The following is a 26333-nucleotide window of genomic DNA, read 5'->3' as shown; positions in this document are numbered from 1 at the left end:
CCTCATATGCAAAGGCATGTACTTAAGTGAATAATAATGTTCATCTTTATGGTCATCTTATCAAATGGAACAGATAGTAAAAATTACACTGTGAATATTATTTTAAATGAGCTGACCAATTACAGAAGACTTACTTTTAGATAGAAAACGCTAAATATGGTAGTACAGTTTAAGTTAACTGAACATTGAAACCGTGAATAACAACCAGAAAAAAACATAGAAATAAACACAATTTAGAAATAAAGGTGAAATAATCGAGAGGCAAAACAGGCACACCCACAGTCTACGAAACTTTTATTCCACAGAGCAGTTTTGACTTAGTTGGCACGTACTCTAGCATTAAGCGGATGTTGCTCAATGTACCAATTGGTTATAACTAAACTTTCGCTACAGGAGACGGCCCCCATCACAAACGAGTGATCCTAGGGCAATGACACTTGTAGGAGACATGTGTAAGACGTTGCGGAAGAAAAAGAACGAATAAATCATTGATTTGTTAACTGCTTACCATGCTTACGTTTCGAGTTAAAACCTTGCTCACTGGGACGACCATCCGCATCCACGACAGCCTGGAACCGCATTACTGATTCAATTTCCCAACACAGCACTTTTAGAAGGGTCGACCCTGGAATGTTCAGCTGTCTTGACACAGTGATGGTAGCATATTGCATCCAGTATTCTCAGCCACGGCAATAGTAACTTCTTTAACAATTTGTGGTGCAACTGGCCATGGGCCTCTCCCAGGAGCAATTCCAAAATCGCCAGTTAAAACGGAGATCCGTACCATGTTTTTCAACCCGTGTACAGAAAGAGGACCTCTCCATATTGACGACCTTTCCGTATTCCTTTAATGAGGCGATAATTGTGCAGAGCGGCGGTACTATTGCTGTTGTTTTGATAATACAGCTTTGTGAGTAAAATCCAGCTCACCTTGTTGAGACTCACGCTGACTGTAATGCACAATGGTGCTCGTGTTTCTGATGTGTCGACAGAAGTGCCGACACAGTGTGATTTGAGGGGACCGCAATGCACGCTATAAACACACGGAGGATGGCGTGAGGTCTGAAACAGGATACGTAATGAATGCTATAAAGAAAACTACGTAGCTTTCGGAATACTTAACTTTAATCCATCCTTGTTGTATACATCGTTCTTGATGAGACATGCTTTATACGATAAGTATCAATTGCTATGTAAGGCTAATGGCGCCTTGCTAGGTCGTAGCCATGGACTTAGCTGAAGGCTATTCTAACTATCTACTCGGCAAAGGAGCGAGGCTTCGTCAGTGTAGTCGCTAGCTACGTCGTCCGTACAACTGGGGCGAGTGCTATCCCGTATCTCGAGATCTGGCTTGTGGTGGCGCTCGGTCTGCGATCACACAGTAGCGACACGCGGGTCCGACATGTACTAATGGACCGCGGCCGATTTAAAACTACCACCTAGCAAGTGTGGTGTCTGGCGGTGACACCACAGTTTCAACCCTACGCACCTAACGGCATGTCCTAACGCCAACACAGCTTGAATCCTGCAGCGCACAGACTGAACATCATTTATAGAAAGTTGAATACACATAGTTTTTCGTCTACAACGGCTCAAGTAGCGGAAGTTTGATTATAACCACCCTGTACTGGCTTCCAAATCTGCAGTAAACAGAATCTGAAGATGGAAGAGGTAAGCATAAGTACAGAACTCATTTTAACTTTTTGATAAGGTTAGATAACTCTTTGAGAGGGAATTAGTTTCAAAGTGGCTGGAGACGAACAGCGCCGTAGACATGCCCAAGAAGTACAATGGGAAACGCAGAAAGAAAGGAAAACGTGGGAGGGTGCGAAAAAGTCGTATGGCTGATAACTCGAAAGATAAAGTCTAATTCGTTCCATGAATATGCGGACTACTAACGCTTCTGCAAGGATTGAGAAACTTTCTGTCTCTTATCATATTTCCAGGTTCATATCTCTCCTGATACATTGGATGTAGAGGTACAGACTCACCTGGAAATCATTATCTGTATTTAACACTCATGTATGTATGTAGACTCATGTATATACGCAGACTTGCCTCTACGTATACCCACAGCTGGATTTGGACAATTTATTAAACAGTAGCCCGCATCTCGTGGTCGTGCGGTAGCGTTCTCGCTTCCCACGCCCGGGTTCCCGGGTTCGATTCCCGGCGGGGTCAGGGATTTTCTCTGCCTCGTGATGGCTGGGTGTTGTGTGCTGTCCTTAGGTTAGTTAGGTTTAAGTAGTTCTACGTTCTAGGGGACTGATGACCATAGATGTTAAGTCCCATAGTGCTCAGAGCCATTTGAACCATTTTTATTAAACAGTAGGTCTAGCGTTCAGAATCAGTTACGTTCCAATAACGTACGGATGCAGCCGGGTGATGTCTTCGACTTCAAGGAGCGTGCCTCGGAGCTGGGTATGTAAACAATATTTTTGCTGTTTGGCCTCATGGAAGTGAAAGTCTGAACGACTTTTAGAGCATCTGAATTCAGTCCATCCGAATATTCATTTCTCGATGGAGGAGGAAAAGGATGGCTGTCTTCCCATCTATCTGTTGGTCAGGAGGAACGTTGATGGTACTCTGGGTCAAGCAGTTTACAGGGCACTTACTCACACTGACTTGTATCTATAGGCTGATACTTTCCGACATCCGGCTCAACGTGAAGGGGTATTTCGTACCTCGGTACACAAGATCCACGTCATTTGAGACCCTGAGAGATTGTCAACTGAGTTAACCCCTCTTGAGTTCATCTTTCATCATATTGGATATAGTGAAAGATCATACGTGCTTTGTACTATCGACCAACCGTGCGCCGGGTGAGAGACGATAATACTGATGCATGGGGGCTTAGTTATATATAGAATGCTAATAATTTAAATTTTAGTAGCTGAATGTCCGGCTACGAAGTCTCGTAACCGGTTGGCCCTGACTAGTATTAGTACGCAATCTGACTGCATAAAATAACAACCAAGAATGAAGGGAAATTTCCGTTAACACAATTAATTAATTAAGTCCCCAGCAACTATAAAGCTACGAAACAAAAACTACGAACAACAAAGCACAAGTGTAACTGTTCTGTGTGATTCAACGTACACATCTGGCACGGTTCTTCCTCAAAAAGACAAGATATTTTAAATATCATTTACACTGAATTAATTAAATAAAACTGAAATACAATACTTGCACATAGAAACCAGAATTACACTCTAATACATGAACGCAAGCCAGATGCTTTGTTGACTGAACCTGTGACCAACAGGCATTATTGTGTAAGACATTTGAAATAAAAATAAAAAAATTTGTTACCTTCATATATATTGACGAAACATACACTCTGATCATTACAACATCCGCAATCGAACAGCATCGGCTGTCTCGCCCATCAGAACAACTGCATACAACATGCTCACAACTAGTCACGGCTACATCGGAACTCCTACTGCCCACTTCTCAATAAGCACTCTCCACCACGACTTCTCGACAAGCACTGTCCACTACCACATCTCAACAAGCACTGCCAGTGGAGGCGGCTGAATAATACTCTTTGGCGCAATCTCTGGCGCTGTGACTCAGTGTAGCCACCTTTCACTGATTTCTCACCAGGCTCTACACTCTTTCTATCTTATCAGGGAGAACCTCCAACAAGATTAGTCGTATTTAACGGAAATGTTATGTTAAATGGTTTTTCCGACCTCCATCTAAGATCAGGGTCCTTTTATGTTCCCTTGAGGGTCATCTTGGATTGCGAAAGACGGGCTTCTACTTTATTCCTGGTAGTTGTGGCATAACATATATTGGTCAGACTATTTGAAACGTGGAGGACCGGTGTACTGAGCATGAGCGTCGCACACGCTTGCAACAGCCGAACAAATCAGCTATTGCAGAACATTTTTCTTTGCACCAGTCATCCTATGGAATAAAACAACGCGGAGATTCTGGCATACATCTCCAGCTGTTGGGATTAAATTGGGAAGTAACCATGTAAATAGTGGTTGTGGTTTTTTTGTAAATCCTGCATGAAATTCATCTCTCTCCCTTGTCCAAGAACACAGGGACAGAGTTAATGTTATCTCACCTCTTGCTTGGTAATTTTCACAGTCGATAACATCTGGCGTAGTTGTGTGCTGGCGCCTGTGTTTACAGAGTGCGTGCGCGGGCGCGCTCGTTTGTGTGTGTGTGTGTGTGTGTGTGTGTGTGTGTGTGTGTGTGTGTGTGTTTTGCCTTTCCGGAATTTCTCTACAAAGCAAGGTTTCAGCACAGCTTACTTGCTGCAGCTTCGTCTTGAAAATTACAGGGTTGAGACCTGTCTAAATATCGGCGGCTGCATTCCCGTAACTTGTCTGAACATTGTATGACGCCAGGAGAATGGCTGGCTCTGAGCACTATGCGACTTAACTTCTGGGGTCATCAGTCGCCTAGAACTTAGAACTAATTAAACCTAACTAACCTAAGGACATCACACACATCCATGCCCGAGGCAGGATTCGAACTTACTACCGTAGCGGTCGCTCGGTTCCAGACTGCAGCGCCTAGAACCGCACGGCCACTCCAGCCGGCTGCCAGGAGAAACTCTCGACTTAAAAATAAATTTTCCTATAACGCTGAAGGATTTTGGGTAGTTTTCTTGATCAACAGGAGGATATTGGAAAAGGGAACACTATCCCAAAATTTCCATATAGGGGAAGTGGCGGGGGGACCGCGCTGTTTGAGGCGGCATGTCACGGATTGCGCGGCCCCTCCCGCCGGAGGGTCGAGTCATCCCTCGGGCATGGGTGCGTGTTTGTGTGTGTCTGTGTGTGTTTGTGTGTGTGCGTGTGTGTGTGTGTGTGTGTGTGTGTGTGAGTGTGAGTGTGTGTGTGTGTGTGTGTGTGTGTGTGGGTGTGTGTTGTTCTTAGCATAAGTTAATTTCAGTAGTGTGTAAGTCTAGGGACCGATGGCCTCAGCAGTTTGGTCCCTTAGGAATTCACACACGTTTGAACATTTGATATGGATATTTGGCGCAAAAGGACAGGGTTCTACAACAGTCCGTCTTGTTCTCTGGCGTTAGGAGTAAAAGATGTAGGAAAATAATAACAGCTTTTTGCTGGGGCAATGGGCAACATTGTCCCGGAAACCAATAGTGTTCCAGTTTCATAGTCCGACCAAGATTTTCTGGAGGCTTACGCTGGTCGTCAGGCGAAAACCGCGATTGTAAATCCCCTCGTGCCAGATTAAAACAGTGTGCCGGGCCGGGCCCAAACCTGGAACCTTCGCTTTTCTCTGCCAAATTGTCTACGTAATGAGCCATCCAGAGACAAGACAGCCATCACAACTTTACTTCTGCCAGTCCAACTTTGCAGTGCATGTATGGGGTTGACTAACTGGTTCAGATATTAACATTCCTTTCACTCAAAGTCCACTAATCAATGCAACTCAGCAACAGTATCTGGTAGTTCCCGCAACCCACCAGTCTCACAGGCAACATTTCATAAAATCTTCTCCAGTGTCAGTAATAACCTAGATGTGCTACATATGAACACCGAGTAATTGTACTGTAATTTATTCATACGCAATGTTGCTGTTCATATAATACACAAATCAAATCTATGATGAACAAACAGTGTTAAAATACATTCACTGGTTCGTAGAGCTATCACATTTCTCAATAATTAGGCTCTTGTAAGGCAGTCATGTCTCACTTCGAACCCTCTTAACTTTAGTTCAACTGCGCGAAGTAGAATAACTGATTACAGAGATTGAACGTCTGTCGAATTATCGACGATGGTGCCTTCGCAGCTCGAACACTCGACGTCTGCATAAGTTGACTCTGAACGTCATTTGAAACCGATCTTAATAACGCGCAATGTCTCCGATAAGGCACTTCGATAACCACAATCCAAAACGCCTAACTTAAAGCTCAACCTCTCTCCATCAAACATAAAATTGGCGCTACACTTGTAAGATCCTTTTTCTCTAGCACACGATCAGTTTCGGGTTCTTGTACGCCTAACATCAGGTGTTACAAATTCGAGCTGTGAGCCCGAGCGCAGCGGTGCACGAGCACAGGACGCGATGTACAGGGCTATTACAAATGATTGAAGCGATTTCATAAATTCACTGCCGCCAGAGCGCTCGAGAGCGCAGTGAGACAAAACGGCGACAGGAGCCGAGAAAGCGTATGTCGTGCTTGGAATGCACTCACATCAGTCAGTCATAACAGTGCAACGACACTTCAGGACGAAGATCAACAAAGATCCACCAACTGCTAACTCCATTCGGCGATGGTATGTGCAGTTTAAAGCTTCTGGATGCCTCTGTAAGGGGAAATCAACGGGTCGGCCTGCAGTGAGCGAAGAAACGGTTGAACGCGTGTGGGCAAGTTTCACGCGTAGCCGCGGAAGTCGACGAATAAAGCAAGCAAGGAGCTAAACGTACCACAGCCGACGGTTTGGAAACTCTTACGGAAAAGGCTAAAGCAGAAGCATTCCTTAAACAGGAGATTGGAAAACCGATGGATCGGTCGTGGTGGAGATCATGATCAACAATTCATGTCATGGGCTCCACGCTCTCCCGACTTAACCCCATGCGATTTCTTTCCGTGGGGTTATGTGAAAGATTCAGTGTTTAAACCTCCTCTACCAAGAAACGTGCCAGAACTGCGAGCTCGCATCAACGATGCTTTCAAACTCATTGATGGGGACATGCTGCGCTGAGTGTGGGAGGAACTTGATTATCGGGTTGATGTCTGCCGAATCACTAAAGGGGCACATATCGAACATTTGTGAATGCCTAAAAAAACTTTTTGAGTTTTTGTATGTGTGTGTAAAGCATTGTGAAAATATCTCAAATAATAAAGTTATTGTAGAGCTGTGAAATCGCTTCAATCATTTGTAATAACCCTGTATTATCAGCGAGCGCAGAGCACGGTTCCTCCGGCGACCGAATTACCACTACTCCGCCCTCAGTCGCGGGCTCTTACAGATTCCCGCCAATGCACATTAGTCCACTAATCGCAAAAAGTACGGAAGCCACAGCTCTAATCGCGTGGAGCTCCATGTCACAGAAAATCCGGCCAAGAGAACGCCTATTAAACAAACACAATGTGCAATCAAAATTTACCCCCACTTCTAAACAACAGGAGTTTCAGTACCGTCACTTCGACGTCACTAACTCCTCTACTAATAGGGCGCTGGCCGGGGTGGCCGAGCGGTTCTAGGAGCTACAGTCTGGAACCACGCGATCGCTAAGGTCGCAGGTTCTAATCCTGCCTCGGGCATGGCAGTGTGTGATGTCCTTAGATTAGTTAGGTTTAAGTAGTTCTAATTTCTAGGGGACTGATGACCTTAGCAGTTAAGTCCCATAGTGCTCAGAGCCATTTGAACCATTTGAACTAATAAGGCCGTGATACGTTTTGCTTCGCATCGCTGCGGAGATGCTGCAAATCTACACCAACAGAGTTGCGAGGCTAGGCCGATTATTTCAGTCTACCGTGTTCCTTGAGAGAGTGGCCGATGGCTGTCTGCAAGGCTCTTCCAAAAAACATCAGAACGCTGCTCTCCACCGCCGCTGGAAAACTGAGAAGGTCCAAGTTTTGCCCATCGGCCCATCCCTTGCTGTAAAGTACACAATGCCCTGCGTGGTTCCTCACCACCTCGGCACAAGACTTCCCGTTATGTATAGAGCCGCTCGCTGGCTGGACGGAGCTCTCTACTTACAAATCCACCGTGCTCTGCGCTTCTCACACACAGCAGAGATTTACGAAAGTAAGCTAGCTGTCAGCAGGTCGGAGAGAAAAAGGAAGTATGCTTTCTAAAGAAAAAGTCCAGCGTCTGATATCGTGAATTGCTTTGCTGCAGACAGTCTTTAATATTGCAATTAAATAAATTACAATGAAATTAATAGCCCTACCTACATACAGGCGTTGATATAAGTCAACGGGGATAGTAGAAATGTGTGCCCCGACAGGGACTCGAACCCGGGTTCTCCTGCTTGCATGGCACACACTCTATCCATCTTTTTTTTTTTTTTTTGTTCGATATAGTTCGTTGCGTTTGGTCTGGGAGGACGTCACAAGACATCCGTTCAAGTTGATCGTTGATTCCTTGAATCATATTTTTTTTTTACTACAGACATGCTGAGCTACCGTCCGAAAGAACAGGTAATATATATATATATATATATATATATATATATATATATATATATATATATATATGTGTGTGTGTGTGTGTGTGTGTGTGTGTGTGTGTGTGTATAGTTAAGGCTCACCGGCCATTTGACCATCTTGTTCTGTGCGGTTGCACAAACAGTGCCCATATTCTTACGGGAATCGGCAAAAAGCAGCGAGTAATGAGTGTAATGGGCAAGGGCACTATGAATATAGTGCGGGACAATAAGTTGGGAATGTGGGTCTCACGGGAGGCGTGCCAGAGGTAAGTCCCTGCAGTCGCTCTATCGTCTGTGTCCTTGGTGGCTCAGATGGACGCCGACACGGTGGCTCAGCGTGTTCGGTCAGAGAGCTGGTCGGCCTCTGTAATAAAAAGACTGAGTAGAAGGATCAGCAAAGGAACTTGACCGGATGACCAAACACAACGATGAACAACGAACAAAAATGAAAAAAAAAAAAGAAATGGTGGATAGGGCATCTGCTATGTAAGCAGGAGATCCCGGGTCCGAGTCCCGGTCGGGGCACACATTTTCAACTGTCCCTGTTGACTTATGTCAACGCCTGTATGCAGCTAGGGGTATTCATTTCATTGTAATTTCATTCTAATGAGCTGCATGGTCACCATCTTCATATATATAAATTTATAAATGGAAAAAGAAAGGCCATGCGGGCAGGATTGTTTCCTCTTATCAGTGTCTCTTAGCTACTTCTTTTAACTTCGCGTAAACCCTCCTCATACTCTTAACCTAAAGGATGAGCACTCCTTTCTTCGAGGTGTGCTAGTCCCGCAGGCTGTGGAGAAGAACTTCTGCAATGTTTGGAAACTAGGAGAGAGATATACCAGCATAAGTGAAGGTTTGAGGTCGGGTGCTTAACCGTGCCTGGACAGCTCTTCCAGGTTCGAGTTCCGCTCCAGCACACAGTTTTAATCGCACAGGAAGTGTCACGTCCAGAGTTGTCCAGTACACTGCTTTTGCTTTACCGTTACAGACAACACTCACACTGATAGCAACCTGACTCTTTTGCTGTGGAATAAATGTGGGACGGAAAACCTGTCTGTTGACGCGACGGAAACCAAAGCATTGCCGCTTGTTTGGTGGCGGCGGCTGGAGTCGTCGATTACCCAGAAGCACTGGAGGTGTGTTCCCGGCGACGCGGCGCAGCGACTGGGCCAAGTTCTCCGCGTTAAGGCGGTGCAGCGGCAAACCAGACTACTTTCGCCGGCAGCTCTGCGCCCGGAGTTTAGCGGCGGCCAACTTGGGCCATAGCCCGCAGCTGGCGCCACGCCTCTCTGTTTGCGAAACACACTGTGGCCCGCCGAAAAACACTGCGACGTCGCACGCAAAATGCTAAAAAATAAAATACATACCTCTTGCTTCGGGAAATTTATTGCGAAAAGCGTGCACGCATGTGTGGGTATTTACAAATCCTCCTCCGATATAAAGATCCGTGCTGCGCTTCGGATTTTTTCAGAAGGCCATGGGTCACACATTAGAAAAGGCAGGCGTCATATTGATGGGGAAACAGGCTATCTGCAGGTACGTCGAGAGATCTGATACGAGATTAGCTTTTTTCCGTTGGAGTCATCAGTTTTTTACTAGTCTCATACAATCCCCATTTCTTAATCTGTTATGTCATTTCTTTCATACGTACGTTTATCTCGAAGCTAAAACACACGATAATTGATTGTGCGTATTCTGACGATTGCCTGTCCTTCTATTTTCCTCTGAAATTGCATTTTCATCCCTCTATTGAAATGTATACAGCGTCTGCACAACAGAATAGAAAAATTTCATCTCAAAACATCCACTGAGGCGACGGTTACGTCAGCCTTTGTGTGCTGCCCTCTCTACCACAGCTGCTATAATTCTGTTATTGCTAGTGACTGTACCGCCGTTGGCTCCCACTAAATAGATTTTCGACCAAAGAGGTGGATGCACTTGCTGGCATAAGCGGGACCGACACACACACACACACACACACACACACACACACACACAAAATACATACGCTCTCTTTCTATCATACTCAACGTAAAAGATATTCAGATAACATGCCGAACTTTTTAAGTAACAGATAGATAAAAATAAGTTACGCTAGATATTAGGCAGCTTAAATCTAATTGCGACGCTTGCTTGCATACTCGTGATACAGACGACAGCAAGAAGCAACTATAGACATTCAATATCTGCGACATAAAAACTGCTTGATCAATGTATATTGTTTTCATTCTGTTTTGGCTACTGAAAATTAATAAATGATACTGCAATGTTATTTAGTTTTAATGGTTTGTCGAAGGCTATTCCCTTGTTGTCAGTCAGATACATCGCTCTCTGTATGTTGACTGTTTGTGTTATGTAGCTATCGACAATAGATGAGTTGTATACATGATGTCTTTGGCAAAAGTGATTAGTTTTTATTTTGTTTTTTTACGATCTTTCGTTGTGTTTCTACTGCAGCATCTGTAACATCTACATCTCTAGCGTTCCACTCTCGAACGGCGCGCCGGAGAAACGAGCACTTACATTTTTCTATGCGAGCCCTGATTTCTCTTATTTTATCTTGATGATCATTCCTCCCTATGTAGGTGGCTACCAACAGAATGTTTTCGCAATCGGAGGAGAAAACTGCTGATTGAAATTTCATGAGAAGATCCCGTCGCAGCGAAAATAACCTTTGTTTTAATGATTGTCACTCCTTTTCACGTATCATGTCTGTGGCACTGTCTCCCCTATTTTGTGATAATACAAAACGAGCCGCCCTTCTTTGTACATTTTCAATATCATACGTCAGTCCCATCTGATACGGATCCCACACCACACAGCAATACTACAGAATAGGGCGGACAAGTGTAGTGTTCAAATGGTTCAAATGGCTCTGAGCACTATGGGACTCAACTGCTGAGGTCATTAGTCCCCTAGAACTTAGAACTAGTTAAACCTAACTAACCTAAGGACATCACAAACATCCATGCCCGAGGCAGGATTCGAACCTGCGACCGTAGCGGTCTTGCGGTTCCAGACTGCAGCGCCTTTAACCGCACGGCCACTTCGGCCGGCAAGTGTAGTGTAAGCAGTCTCTTTAGTAGATCTGTTGCACCTTCTATGTGTTTTGCCAATGAATCTCACTCTTTTGTTTGCTCTACCCACAACATTATCTATGTGATCGTTCCAAATTAGGATATCTGCAATTGTAATCCCTAAGTGTTTAGTTGAATTAACAACTTTCAGAGTTGTGTGACTTATTGCGTAATCGAAATTTAGTGGATTTATTTTACTACTCATGTGAATAACTTCACACTTTTCTTTATTCAGGATCAATTGCCACTTTTCCAACCACACAGATATCTTATATAAATCATTTTGCAATTTGTTTGGTCATATGATGACTTTACAAGACGGTAAATGACAGCATAATCTGCAAATAATCTGAGAGGGCTACTCAGATTGTCTCCTATGTCGTTGATATAGATCAAGAACAATGGAGGGGCTATAACGCTTCCTTGGGGAACGCCGGATGTTGCTTTCGTTTTACTCGATGACTTTCCGTCTATTACTACGAACTGTGACATTTCTGACAGTAAACCACGAGTAAAGGTAGCACAACTCAGACGATATTCCATAGGCACACAGTTTGGTTAGGAGACGCTTGCGGGGAACGGTGTCGAAGGCCTTCTGAAAATAAAAAAATACGGAGTCAATTTGACATCACCTATGGATAACACTCTTTACTTCACGAGTATGTTCCGCAAGAACGATATTTTCTGAATCCGTGCTGACTGTGTGTCAGTAAATCGTTTCCTTCGAAGTACTTCATAATGTTCGAATACAGTATATGTTCCAAAACCCTACTGCAAATCGACGTTAGTGGTATGGGCCTGTAATTCAGCGGATTACTCCCATTTCCCTTTTTGCGTATTGGTGTGACTGGAGCAACTTTCCAGTCTCTACGTACGGAACTTTCTGTGACCGAGCGATTGTATAAAATTGCTAAATATGGAGCTATTGCATCTGCATACCCTGAAAGGTACGTGACTGAAATACCATCTTGACCGGAAGCCTTGCCTTTGTTAAGTGATTGAAGCTGCTTTGCAACACCGAGGATATCTACGTCTATGTTCCTCATCTTCGCAGTTGTTCCTTTATTGAAATTCGGAAATATTCTTCGTCATCTTTGGTGGAGGAGTTTCGGAAAACCCTGTTTAATAACTCTGCTTTGGTGGCACTGTCATCAGTGACTTCACCGTTTTTATCGCGCAGTGAAGGTACTGATTGCGTCTTGCCACTAGTGTGCTTTATATATGACCAGAATCTCTTTAGGTTTCCGATCAGATTCCAAGACAGAGTTTCGTTGTGGTCATTATTAAAAGCATCTCGGATTGAAGCACGCGCTATATTTCGAACATCTGCAAAATTTTGCCTATCTTCGGGATTTTGCGTAATTTTAAATTTGGCTTGCTTTTTTCATTGCTTCTGCAACAGCGATCTTACCCGTTTTGTGTACCATAGGGGATCAGTACCACCACTTATTAATTTATGTGGTATGTATCTCTCAATTGCCGTCGATACTATCTCTTTGAAATCATCCTACATCTTTTCTATGCTTACGTGATCAGATCAGAAGGAGAGGAAACTCTCTCTTAAAAACGCGTTAAGAGCATTTTTATCAGTTTTTTTTAAATAGATGTACTTTGCATTTGTTTTTGATGGTTGTGGATGTTGCGGTATTGAGCCTAGCAGCAACTGCCTTGTGGCCGCTAATCCCTGTATTCGTCATGATACTCCCTATTTGTCCAGAATTATTTGTTGCTAAGAGGTCAAGTAAGCTTTTGCAACCATTTACACTTCGAGTAGGCTCTTGAACTAATCTTTGAACTGTTCAGCAACTATATTTTTGAGTCGGGGGGTCGGTAACACGATCAAATTAATAGTTGTGCCCCATTGTCAAGTATAACCTCTACCCACACTATTTCGCAGGAACTATCTACTTCAATTCCACTACAAGGCAAACTACTTCTGACAGCAATAAATACTCCACCACCAACTGTATTTAATGTTTCCTTTCTGAACACTGTTAGGTCGTTTGAAAAAAGTTTCGGCTGAACTTCTTTCCGGCTTGAGCCAGCTTTCTGTAGCTATAACTATTTGAGCTTCAGTGCTTTCTATAAGGGCTTGGAGCTCTATTTCTATCCCTACACAACTACGAAAATTTACAACTACAATACCGATCGTTTCTACAACTAGCTTACTGTGTTTTACCTTCCCTCTTTTAGACGGACGCCCTTTCTGTGGTTTCCTGGGACCCTCTAACCTAAAAAGGTAAAGTTCAGTCCCACAAATAAATATGGACGTACAAAGTTTTCAACAGCTGTACTATCTCTTTTCTCGTGACCTCTGACTTTCGTCCGGTTGGTCCCAGCGGAGGTTCGAGTCCTCCCTCGGGCATGGGTGTGTGTGTTTGTCCTTAGGACAATTTAGGTTAAGTAGTGTGTAAGCTTAGGGACTGATGACCTTAGCAGTTAAGTCCCATAAGATTTCACACACATTTGAACATTTGACTTTCGTCCAAGATGAGAAAGATGCTAGAGAAGATCGACTTGGGATGTTGTGACGGGCACCACAGCAGCATGAAATGGACGACCTTCGTGATGACGTATCTCCCACGTTTTATATCAACAAAACTGATTTCCATGCTGGTATCCACCCTTCAATAGTTTTCGACCTGCTGAAAGTCTCAAAAATCACGGATGGGTGACAGAAGTTCTATGTCCACACGTCAAAATGCGGCTATATAGTCAACAGTACAGGCCCCAGTACAGGCCCGTACACTGCATCAGAGTGAACACATTTATGCGATTTCACAGACATAACACGGAAAATGTACGAATCGCGTATACAGTTGGTCAGCCTCTGTCTGTTTCGATTCGTCAAAACTTCAGTCTCTTCTTACTACAGCCCTGAAGAGCAAACCACGGTTTGGTGCATTTCATCTTCGATTTAATATACTTGACAATTCTTATCATAAATTCTGATACATCATTTCAGATTGAAAATCAGCCTGGGTTGCAACATTATTGAGTTCGGTAACGCGTTTCACCCTTTTGAGGCATGATCAGGTTGTGTAAAAGTGACTGGATATAAAATCTATCAGTATGTCTTACAGAATGAGAGCAAAATTCGTTATAACATCACAGCATAGAACCACGAAAGCCCACCCTGTTCTCACGACCTGAACGACGCAAACAATAATAATAATAATAATAATAATAATAATAATAATTTAGGGTGGGACAATGGGCAACAGACAACCAGCCTATGCTGTGCTGCTATGACGAAACTTGCTGGCGTGGTTTAGGTCCAGCTCTCATTCTTTGTGATGGATAGGTTTTGTATCCAGTTACTTCTATTCCATAAACCTTCAATTTACGACTATTTAGTAGGTTATTGTGGTGTCAAATGCCTTAGACTGTACTGGAGAGTTCTAACTCGCCGTTAACCTGAAAGACAAAATTATCAAACAGTTTCTGAGGTGAAACGAGAGCAAGCAGCTCCTAATGCTACTACAGCGTTTCAGAAGCTTCTACAAATACGTGACGGATTTGGCGCAGAGCAGCAACTTGAAACAAAGAAGCAGCGACTGCATAACGCGAAGTCTATACGGTAGGGGCGGTCCTCGCAGTAGTCTCGGCGGCAGTTGAGAGCTGCGCGGCAAACCGCAGATCCCGAACCAAATCGGCGGCGCGGCGGGCGGAACGAGGAGTGGTGGGGGAAGGGGAGCGGGGCCACGCCAGCTGCGTCATCAGCTTCTCCGCGTTGACCATTCAAGTGGCTGCTGGGCGGGTAGCATTCCTTGACGGCAAGTCGGCGCGTACCAACTTGGCCAAAAGTCAAAGTTTGGCAACGGCACCAATCTGCAGCAGCAGCGACCGCCTGCAGCCTGCTAATCCCTCTCCATCCAGTCTCAGTTCCTCTCAGCCCTCATCCCAAACATCAGCACCACAAATTCTGGTCTCAACATCTTTGCGGGAAGCCTCTAATACTCTAACGCCCACTGGGGTAAGGAGAATTTAGTAGTGCACTAATGCTTGCACCAATCCAGAAGATGAACTTATGGCGATAGTTCGTTCATTCATGCAACACTAAATATTCCTAAACATCACTGCCATTGCCAGCCCTCCTACAAATAACGCAAACATCTTTTCATTTCCATAGGGACGTACTCATTATATCTGAATTTAAATGAGAGTTTCTTTGGTTCATCGTTTGCGTACTGGAGACGATGAGTCGTATTGTGTTTCTACTTCTAAACACATTTCTCCTGAAGCAGAGGAGTTGACGAACACGAATGCTTGAACCGTTTTCTAAGCTTTACATGACATCTGGATTCTTGTATTAATATAATTTTAATAATGTAAATATGTACCTTGTAAATGCTTAAAGATGAGTTATTTTGTATTCAGATTCTGTGAGCACAAATTTTTTCAAAAGCACAATTCTGCATTAGCACTCGTCTCGGAGGTAGCCAGTACGAATCAGTATGCAAGATGAAATAATTATCGTTAATAATTATCTCGCAGTGGGGAGAATTGTGAAAACGTGGAGTTTCCGATCGACAAATTCAGCAAACAATGCCCTGGGCTAAATTCTAAACCTCTCCACAGAATCTTATCGAGCGATAAAATGAAAACTCTGGGGAATCGTGTGTGAGACCACGATGTTTATCTCGGCGACATAGGGCTATTCAACAATACTAAACTGCGTACCAACTTTACTTCCTCCTATCTTTAATTCTCGCCAGTGGATCATCATCTAGGTAGCTAACATGGACCATATATTTTTCCCATCAACATTTGGAAAGAAAGTTGAAGGGAATTAATGTACATTTATGTTCCTACTTTTTAAATTATTCATTATATTCACCTTAACTCGTTCTTTGTTATTTGTGTGGGTGATGGTTCCGACAGTTTGTGTTTATCTGTGCTTGTTCCTTATCGGAAATTTTTATGCCATTTAATGAACTATCAATAATATACTCAATCAAATTAGTTTCCACTTATACAACAAAGGAAAATATGTAATAATAAAAATGATCTAATAATAAGCGCAGGCCAGAAAGAGGAAATACAGTAAGGAAATATAAAGAAAGGTATAACGTAGGGATTTTTCTCTATTACTAAAGGATGTGGAGGAAATCACTATTGCAACGACAGTATTCTAGTAGCTTTAAGTAAATTAGTAGCTTAGGTACTCTATGTCCCGTATCCCTTTTGCTCTAGCCTTTTCAATAACCTGGATCCGAAATCAAGTCAACAATGCGGTGGAATATTTCACACACAGGGGCCTATGTGACAGCTCAACACATGTGACAAGTAGAAGAAACAAATTGCATCTAGAAAAGTTGAACTGTTATCGTGTCACGTATTCCTACGGTAAGAGCACAAGTTTTACGTTGGCCCTTATCATTTGCCGGTGACAGACGCTACATGGGAAATGTTCTATGTCAAGTTGTGGTTCACCGTTAAAACCTAGAGAGTATACATTCCTAGAACAGTCAGCCGATATATTCATTATCTCGCCGAAAGACGTAGAAGGTAATCTGAGAGGGGCTTATGCTCATGCGTAGACTTAACCAAGAATCGCTCCTCTTGTAAAGTGTAAGCTATTCGCGGCACGAACAGGAAAGAAGTGAGAAGTAGTAAGAGTAATTATTGTCACGTGCCATATTACGGCTAGAGGAGCTGAGATGTAGATCTTATTACCCTCCTCCATCCATCCACCCAGTGTCTCGTAAATGCTTTAAGTACTTATGTTGGCTTACCCAACACTAAATGATATACAGGGTGATTCAAAAAGAATACCACAACTTTAAAAATGTGTATTTAATGGAAAAAACATAATATAACCTTCTGTTATACATCATTACAAAGAGTATTTAAAAAGGTTTTTTTTTCACTCAAAAACAAGTTCAGAGATGTTCAATATGGCCCCCTCCAGACACTCGAGCAATATCAACCCGATACTCCAACTCGTTCCACACTCTCTGTAGCATATCAGGCGTAACAGTTTGGATAGCTGCTGTTATTTCTCGTTTCAAATCATCAATGGTGGCTGGGAGAGGTGGCCGAAACACCATATCCTTAACATACCCCCATAAGAAAAAATCGCAGGGGGTAAGATCAGGGCTTCTTGGAGGCCAGTGATGAAGTGCTCTGTCACGGGCTGCCTGGCGGCCGATCCATCGCCTCGGGTAGTTGACGTTCAGGTAGTTACGGACAGATAAGTGCCAATGTTGTGGCCCCTCCATCCTGCTGAAATATGAATTGTTGTGCTTCTTGTTCGAGCTGAGGGAACAGCCAATTCTCTAACATCTCCAGATATTGTAGTCCAGTTACAGTAGCACCTTCGAAGAAAAAGGGACCAAAAACTTTATTGGCTGAAATGGCACAGAAAACGTTCACCTTAGGCGAGTCACGTTCATACTGAGTTGTTTCCCGCGGATTCTCAGTGCCCCATATACAGACATTGTGACGGTTGACTTTCCCGTTAGTGTGGAAAGTTGCTTCATCACTAAACACAATCTTTGAAACGAAAGATTCATCTGTTTCCATTTGAGCAAGGATAAAATCACAGAAATCGATTCGTTTAATCTTATCAGCTGCAGACAGTGCTTGAACCAATTTCAGACGATAAGGTTTCATAACTAACCTTTTTCGTAGGACTCTCCATACAGTTGATTGTGGAATTTGCAGCTCTCTGCTAGCTCTGAGAGTCGATTTTCCTGGGCTGCGAACAAATGCTTGCTGGATGCGTGCTACATTTTCATCACACGTTCTCGGCCGTCCAGAACTTTTCCATTTGCACAAACACCCATTCTCTGTAAACTGTTTATACAAACGTTTAATACACCACCTGTCAGGAGGTTTAACACCATACTTCGTTAGAAATGCACGCTGAACAACTGTCGTCGATTCACTTCTGCCATACACAATAACACAAAAAGCTTTCTGTTGAGCGGTCGCCATCTTAGCATCAACTGACGCTGACGCCTAGTCAACAGCTCCTCAAGCGAACAAATGTACAACTAAATGAAACTTTATAGCTCCCTTAATTCGCCGACAGATAGTGCTTAGCTCTGCCTTTTGTCGTTGCAGAGTTTTAAATCGCTAAAGTTGTGGTATTCTTTTTGAATCACCCTGTATTAGTGTCAGATGGTTTTTAGGAATATGATTTCAGTCTCAAGTACTAAATTTAAACTTGAAGCAAATGTAAATACCTTCAGCAAATTACAGAAAGTGTCATTAGTAAATTTAAAATATCATTAATCTAAAGCATCAATCTTTAGGGAACTTCATACGACGCAGATTAATATTTTATTTGCAAAATTGGCACAATGATGCGTACTGATCACCGTAACTCGAGGAAAAATTTACTCAACAGCCCTCCCCAGATTAACCTTTTAATGAACAACAATGTCTGCTGCCTATATCCTCCTTGCTTCGTGTACTTCACAGTCCCAAAATTCGAAGTTTATAGTTCTATTCTCTGCTACTCATTTCTTTCGGCTTTCTGTCACTGAGTAGTGTTCATAGAGGATAGTTTATCAGCCAGTCACGTTTTGTAAGTAGATGTTGCAGAGAGAGAAGTAGATGTTGCAGAGAAAAGAATTGCTGGGGGTCAGCTGTCCTCAGACGCTGTCGACAACGAGGATAACAGCTGCCGGCATCGTCTTAATTTGGGCGGTCCGGCTGTGATTGCCGTGACAGCACTACTGCTAATAACATCCAAAATGCATTTAGGCGCGACCTGCGGCTGTGTTAAAAGTTTCACGAGCCATCCCCCACCCCCGCAGCCCCCGGCCTCACCGCCCCTCGCAGAAGCGAGGAGAGGCGACAGAAGAAGTTCGCCGCAGGCACCGCCAACTTGAGCCGCTATTAATAATTAGCGACGCGTTAAGGTTTGAAGCGGCAACCCCCCCTGCGCTCAGACGTTTGCAGCCCTCTCTTCATCTCTCTCTCTCTCTCTCTCTTGCTCTAGCGCTCTTCCATACCCTTTCTCTGTCTCTCACAGCTCCTCTTACTCCCGATGTAACAAGCAGCTGTGTAGAGTTCTCATCCACAGCGGCACTCAGGCGTTTCCAAAATCTGTTATAAATCCGTTGTAGCTCCTTTAAGGCTACTGTTCCCTCTGCAGTGACCGAGCAATCTCGCTGTAAGGTTTCTCTTCTGTCTTTCCATTTGTAGTTCACCGGGATAAACCGGAAGGACCACAGATTGCTGAGCTTTACGGATGCATCATTAGGCAACGATTATCTGAAACAGAGGAAAGGATTATAATAAAATATGAATGGGTAGCTTCCTAAGACAATATACTGAAGGCAGCAGACAAGATCTGTTATATCCTAGCCAGTAATGCCACCCGAGCCCGCTGCCAAAAGGTTGGCAGCATCAAAGTCTGGACGCCGTCCGCATAAGCAGCGCCAGCGAGACAGCAAATCGCCGCAAGTCTGCGCGCGCCACCGCTGGCTTCTGGGTTCTTAAGCGCTGGAGTCCCGAGCGCTAGGACAGTTCTGTATTCGCCGCTCAGTTGTATACTCGCCACCGAATTGTGTACTTGCTAGTCAGTTGTGTGTTCATCGCAACAGAGTTGTTGTTTGTCGTCAGCCGACGCTGACCTAGCCGCTCCGACTCGAACAAGACAGATTTCTGTAGACACGGAGTTCACTACTGTGTTTCTGTATCTTCGTTAATAAAGTACCGACTTTTATTTAATCAGAGTGTTTGGGTTTTCATCTTTCTGTTCACTGTTCCAGCGGACCGGTCGGCCCACTATTAAAGGTGTGGCGGTGACTTCGTAAGCCGTTTCTACAGCGAATTGTTTGTCGCTACAAACGCCGCCACAAAAAGATCTAGCAAGCTCTTTAGAGGACTGTCGATGACAGAGACAGCAAAAGGAGTTGGAATAGCAGTTGAGCGTAACGGCATTTGCGTAAAGTGCTAACGGACAAACAACACTGCGTGAAATAATCGCAGAAATCAGTGTCGCGCGTATGTGGAAAGTATTCATTAGGACAATGCGGCCAAATTCGACGTTTGCGTGTCATGGCAGCGGACGACCGACGCTAGTGCCTTTGCTAACAGCTCGACACCGCCTGCAGCGCCTCTCCTGGGCTCGAGAACGTATCGGTGGGATCCTAGACGACTGGAAAACCGTGGGGTTTATCAGAGGAGACATGATTTCAGTTGGTAAGAGCTGATGGTAGGGTTCGAGTGTGCACCGTGCAAGCTGGTGGTGGTTCCATAATGGTGTGGGCTGTATTTACATGGTCTGCGTTTTCTGGTCCAATTGAATCAATAACTGACCGGAAATTATGTTCGGCTACTTAGAGACAGTTTGTAGCCGTTGATGGATTCATGTCCCCAAACACGTCACTGGGCCACAGTTGGTCGCGACTGGTTTGCAGAACATTCTGGACAGTTCGAGCGCAGATTTGGCGACACAGATCGCCTAACATGAATCCCATCGAACATATATCGGACATAATCGAGACGCCAGTTCGAGCACAAAACAGTTCACTGCAACACTTTCGCATTTATGGACTGCTATAGAGGCAGCACGTGCTAATGTTTCTGAATGGAACTTCCAACGACTCATCGACTCCATGCCACGTTGAGTTGCTGAGCTACGCCTGGCAAAATTAGGTCCGACATGGTACTGGGAGGTATAGCACGACTTTTGTTAGCTCAGTATATATTGTGTTTGTGAGCTTGTGCTTAGCAACTGCAGATTCACAGAATTCTGGGTTTTTAATAAGCCGTTGATTTTCTGCCCAGCGGTCGGAAACGCTACGAATGGACTTAGCGATGTAATTGCTTCCGCACTCAAAAGGGACGCAATAAATTTCAAGGGTCTTGAGGTCGAGACTATCCTTAACAGGTGTAGCATCCCATTTATAATGTTAGGAGGTCAGAAACCACGGTGCAGCATTCCATCTTCCAAGTGATCTTCTGCCGACAGCAGACAATGCCGTGGCATGTGTGGAAGACGGCCTAGAGGCGTGTTTCCGCAGGATTCTGCCTATTTTACCGGATGTGGCGTCGCAGGAAGGAAGGAATGCAATCGGTGGCTAATCACGTTAATGTTCAACACTTTTAGGTTTTCTTTTCTTTGAGAGCGCTGACTTCATGTTACGTGAACAATACCTGTTCTTTCGGAACACGCACATAAGATGATTACTTTTGGAAACTGCCAATGCCATTTAACTTCATCAACAGCCGTGTAATTTAAGATGTTATTTTATTCTATTTTGAAAGAGACTAGTTTCAGTATTTCACTATGCCATCTTCAGGCCCCTGCATCATAAAAGAGTATACATATAGTGTATATCAGGATGTGCAAAGCAAGCTTACAGAAAGCAGGAAGTGATGGGTAATCATAACAGCGCTTAAAGCTTAAAAATGAAAGTAGTGGCGTTAAACCAACTCTCTGTATACATCCAGCAGAATAGACTAAAACATGTGTACATATTTGTTAGTGGCGTTAAACCATATATCTCTGTGTACATACAGCAAAATAGAGTAAAACATATGTGCATATTTGTTAGTCATAAAACTATTTAACAGTACAGGTTTACAAGAGAATGTGGAAAAACATAGTTCCGTTGAAACAAAGCTGTATATATTCTTTGTAGCTTATTCATTTGACGCTTATTTCGTGAGATATTTGGCCTGGTCACGATCAATGGACCACCTTGCATAATGAAACCCCTAGTATATATGAGAACTTATCTTCGTTTAAAGTGAAATATCACACAGCAATCTAGGAAATACGATATTATTCATCTTTACGGTCTAGATTCTATTTCAACTGGTGACATAGTTAGTTGTCACAGCATCAAAAAACAACTTAACGCAAAATCCAACAGCAGTCATATTACAAGAAAAACAGCATGCAGAGAGCACGCTAAGAATATTCCCAGATACCTTGTGGACCTACTTTGTGCAGCAAAACGACATAAAAAGATATGATTTGGTTTCCTTTATATGATTTAACAGGTCGGCATTACAAAAGTGAAACATCAACAAGGGTCTTAAATCCTATTTAACTGAGGGGAGTTCTCCAAGTTCTCAGCCGACAACGTCATAGTATTTCCCTGGGACTCTAAGGTAATACCTTAAAGACTTACCAACCGGGGTGGCCGAGCGGTTCTAAGCGCTACAGTCTGGAACCGCGCGACCGCTACAGTCGCAGGTTCGAATCCTGCCTCGGGCATGAGTGTGTGTGATGTCCTTAGGTAGTTCTAGTGGATTGATGACCTCAGAAGTTAAGTCCCTTAGGGCTCAGAGCCATTTTTGAACCTGAGGACTTACCTATAGATGACCAACCCATCCAAATATTAAAACATAGCAAGTTGTGTCGCGATAGGTAAGTGGTGGGTATGGAAAATGATAAGAAGTAAATGGGTGTGCGAAGACCACTATATCATAAAAGTTGAAGCCCACAAAGTGAGTAACATCATCAAATTCCATAAACACCCAAAACCGTCTCTAGCAAGAATATCGTAACATTCTCCTTAAGTCGTATGGAGAAGTAACGACAACGCTGACACATTGATAAACTATCCGGGTCCTAATCGTACTCATAAGACGCAGTAAAGACGTAATGAGTTCCAACATGTGAACTGGGGAATTTGTCAGTTTGGGTGTATAAATGCAACTGGCTAAAAGGTGGTAGCGGAAAATCTAGTCTACTGTGCTGGATGTACGCTGAGATTTGGTTTCAGGCAACTACTTTCATTTTTAGCTTTAAGTGCTCTTATGATTACCCGTCACTTTCTGTTTGCTTGCTTTGTACACCCTGATATACACTACATGTATACTAATTTATTATGCAGGCCCCTAAAGATGACATAATGAAACGCTGAAACTGGTAGGTTTCAAAATAAAATAAAATAACATCTTAAGTTACACAGCTGAGGTGAGTTTCATTGACACCGACAAATACTTAACTAGTCGATGTCCCCTGTCCATAATGGACCAACAGAGATTAATTTTGGAGCCAAAGTGGTCATCGTCGCAGCTTAGTTCTTATAGTTAAAATACTGGACAGAACTGAATTTAAAAATTGTAGTCCAAATTCACCGTTGGCCGAACAAACAAACGTCCGCATTTGAGGCCGCGCCGGTCGCCGGTGCCAAGACTCTGTTCTAGATACGCTGCCAAGACAATCGCTATGGCCTGCTGATTATTCACGACGAGCCGCGGGCAAATTATGTCAGTGGCAGCGGCAGCCGCGCTGTTTCGCCGCCGAGCCGTGATAAACTGCGACGACGCCGCATTACGGCCAGCTGAGGGCGCCGTGCGCGCTGCACGCAGCTTCTAATGGCCTCAGAAGCGCCCGCACTGTACTGATGGCCTCGGCGGGGAGCAATTAACGCTCGGCTACGGTAATCGGAAAGCACCTAGCGATGGCAATACACTGGATGGTACTGTATCACCAGGAGGTATCCGTAACAGCCCTACGTGTGTACCTCAAAAGGAAACGTAACTGTCAAAAACGTTTTTGTTCAGCTGCCTTGATATCTAAGCGCGCATTGTAAGTGGACCATCGAGATGCACACCAAGCAAAGAAATACTGCTTATTGTAAGTACTGTCAGAGGAAAAGCTAGTACACCCACCTCGAAGTTTCCAATTCACTGAATATACACTACTGGCCATTAAAATTGCTACACGAAGAATAAATGCAGATGCTAAACGGGTATTCATTGGACAAATATGTTATACTAGAACTGACATGTGATTACATTTTCACGCAATTTGTGTGCATAGATGCTGAGAAATCAGTACCCAGAACAATCACCTCTGGCCGTAGTAAAGGCCTTGATACGCCTGGGCATTGAGTCAAACAGAGCTTGGATGGCATGTACAGGTACACCTGCCCATGCAGCTTCAACACGATACCACAGTTCATCAAGAGTAGTGACTGGCGTATTGTGGCGAGCCAGTTGCTCGTCCACCATTGACCAGACGTTTTCAATTGGTGAGAGATCTGGAGAATCTGCTGGCCAGAGCAGCAGTCGAATATTTTCTGTATCCAGAAAGGCCCGTACAGGAGCTGCAATATGCTGTCATGCATTATCCTGCTGAAATGTAGGGTTTCGCAGGGATCGAATGAAGGGTAGAGCCACTGGTCGTAACACATCTGAAATGTAACGTCCACTGTACAAAGTTCCATCAATGCGAACAAGAGGTGACCGAGACGTGTAACCAATGGCACCCCATACCATCACGCCGGGTGATACGCCAGTATGGCGATGACGAATACACGCGTCCAATGTGCGTTCACTGCGATGTCGCCAAACACGGTTGCCACCATCATGATGCCGTAAACAGAACCTGGATTCATCCAAAAAAATGACGTTTTGCCATTCGTGCACGGAGATTCATCGTTGAGTACACCATCGCAGACGCTTCTGTCTGTGATGCAGCGTCAAGGGTAACCGCAGCCATGGTCTCCGATCTGATAGTCCACGCTGCTGCAAACGTCGTCGAACTGTTCGTACAGATAGTTGTTGTCTTGAAAACGTCCCTATCTGTTGACTCAGGGATCGAGACGTGGATGCACGATCCGTTACAGCCATGCGGATAAGATGCCTGTCATCTCGACTGCCAGTGATATGAGGCCGTTGGGATCCAGCACGGCGTTCCGTATTACCCTCTTGAACCCACCGATTCCATATTCTGTTAACAGTCATTGGATCTCGAGCAACGCGAGCAGCAATGTCGCGATATCATAAACCACAATCGCGATAGGCTACAATCCGTCCTTTATCAAAGTCGGAAATGTGATGGTACGCATTTCTCCTCCTTACACGAGGCATCACAACAACGTTTCTCGAGGCAACGACGGTCAACTGCTGTTTGTGTATGAGAAATCGGTTGGAAACTTTCCTCATGTCAGCACATTGTAGGTGTCGCCACCGGCGCCAACCTTGTGTGAATGCTCTGAAAAGCTAATAATTTGCATATCACAGTATCTTATTCCTGTCGGTTAAATTTCGCGTCAGTGGCACGTCATCTTCCTGGTGTAGCAATTTTAATGGCCAGTAGTGTACATTGTTTCAACAGTATATATGGAGTACATGAAATGATTAAATTTACAGATCAACTGCCCAAGCGATTCTGAGGTACCAGCTATCAATCCACTCTGAAACATCCATATTAGCACGTGGATTAGCTTCCACCGTGGGCAGTGCAAGCGCTGACTCTGGAATTTAGTCGATCGTACAGGTGGTGAACACGTTGGATACGTTACGCCACACCTGTTCGACCTGTCCACGTAGTTCTGTAAAAGCTGTTGGTTGACGAGTCACTCGGGTCACTTCTCGTACCGTCAGATCTCGCACGTGCTCGATTGGAGATAGGTGCAATGCTTGTTGGTCAAGGAAGTTGCTGCACATCTTGCATGTTGAATTTCAAAGGCAGTGGCTGGGCGATGATTATCCTGTTGGAACAACACACTACCTTCTTATTGCAAGACCGGCGAAAGCAGCGTCTAACAAGACTCTCGATGTACCGAGCGCCGCTTAGCTTCCCCTCCAGAAATACCAAAGGTAGACGGAGTTGTACCTTATCGTGCTGGGTCGGGTAGAGTCAGTGTGTCTTGGACGAATGCACTTTACGAGACAGCGCTCACCACATCTACGTCGTACGTGCAAATAACCATCATTTGAGTACGGGCAGAATTTACTTCCGTCGCTGAAGACCTCGGTGCGCCGTTGCATTTTCAAAGTGATCCTCTGATGGCACCTGCCGAGCCGTGAACGTCAATGCTGTGAAAAGAGTAGAAGACGGGCTAGAGGTGTGCGACCCCGTAGTCCCACTACTAATAACCGGTTCATGACCGTGTTGACACGTTTGGGTTCACAAGCCTTCCTGACCTGTGTTGTTGTAGCTGTACTGTCTGCCACTGTTGCCCTTACAATATGTCGATCCTAGAGAACGTCTGCGCTGCGTGGATGTCCATTTCTCGTCTATGGATGTGAAAATGTTCACGTGAACGCCGATACCAGCACTGTTGCACAACTAATCCAGCGCGTCCATCTTGTGTGGCAATTTCCCGAAAGGATCATCCTGCTCATCGGAAGCCCACAGTTTGATCCTTTTCGAACTCGTTCAGTTGGCTA

Source organism: Schistocerca piceifrons, chromosome 4 (assembly GCF_021461385.2).
Source record: "Schistocerca piceifrons isolate TAMUIC-IGC-003096 chromosome 4, iqSchPice1.1, whole genome shotgun sequence".
Lineage (NCBI taxonomy): Eukaryota > Metazoa > Arthropoda > Insecta > Orthoptera > Acrididae > Schistocerca > Schistocerca piceifrons.
Note: the sequence above shows the minus strand (reverse complement) of the source record.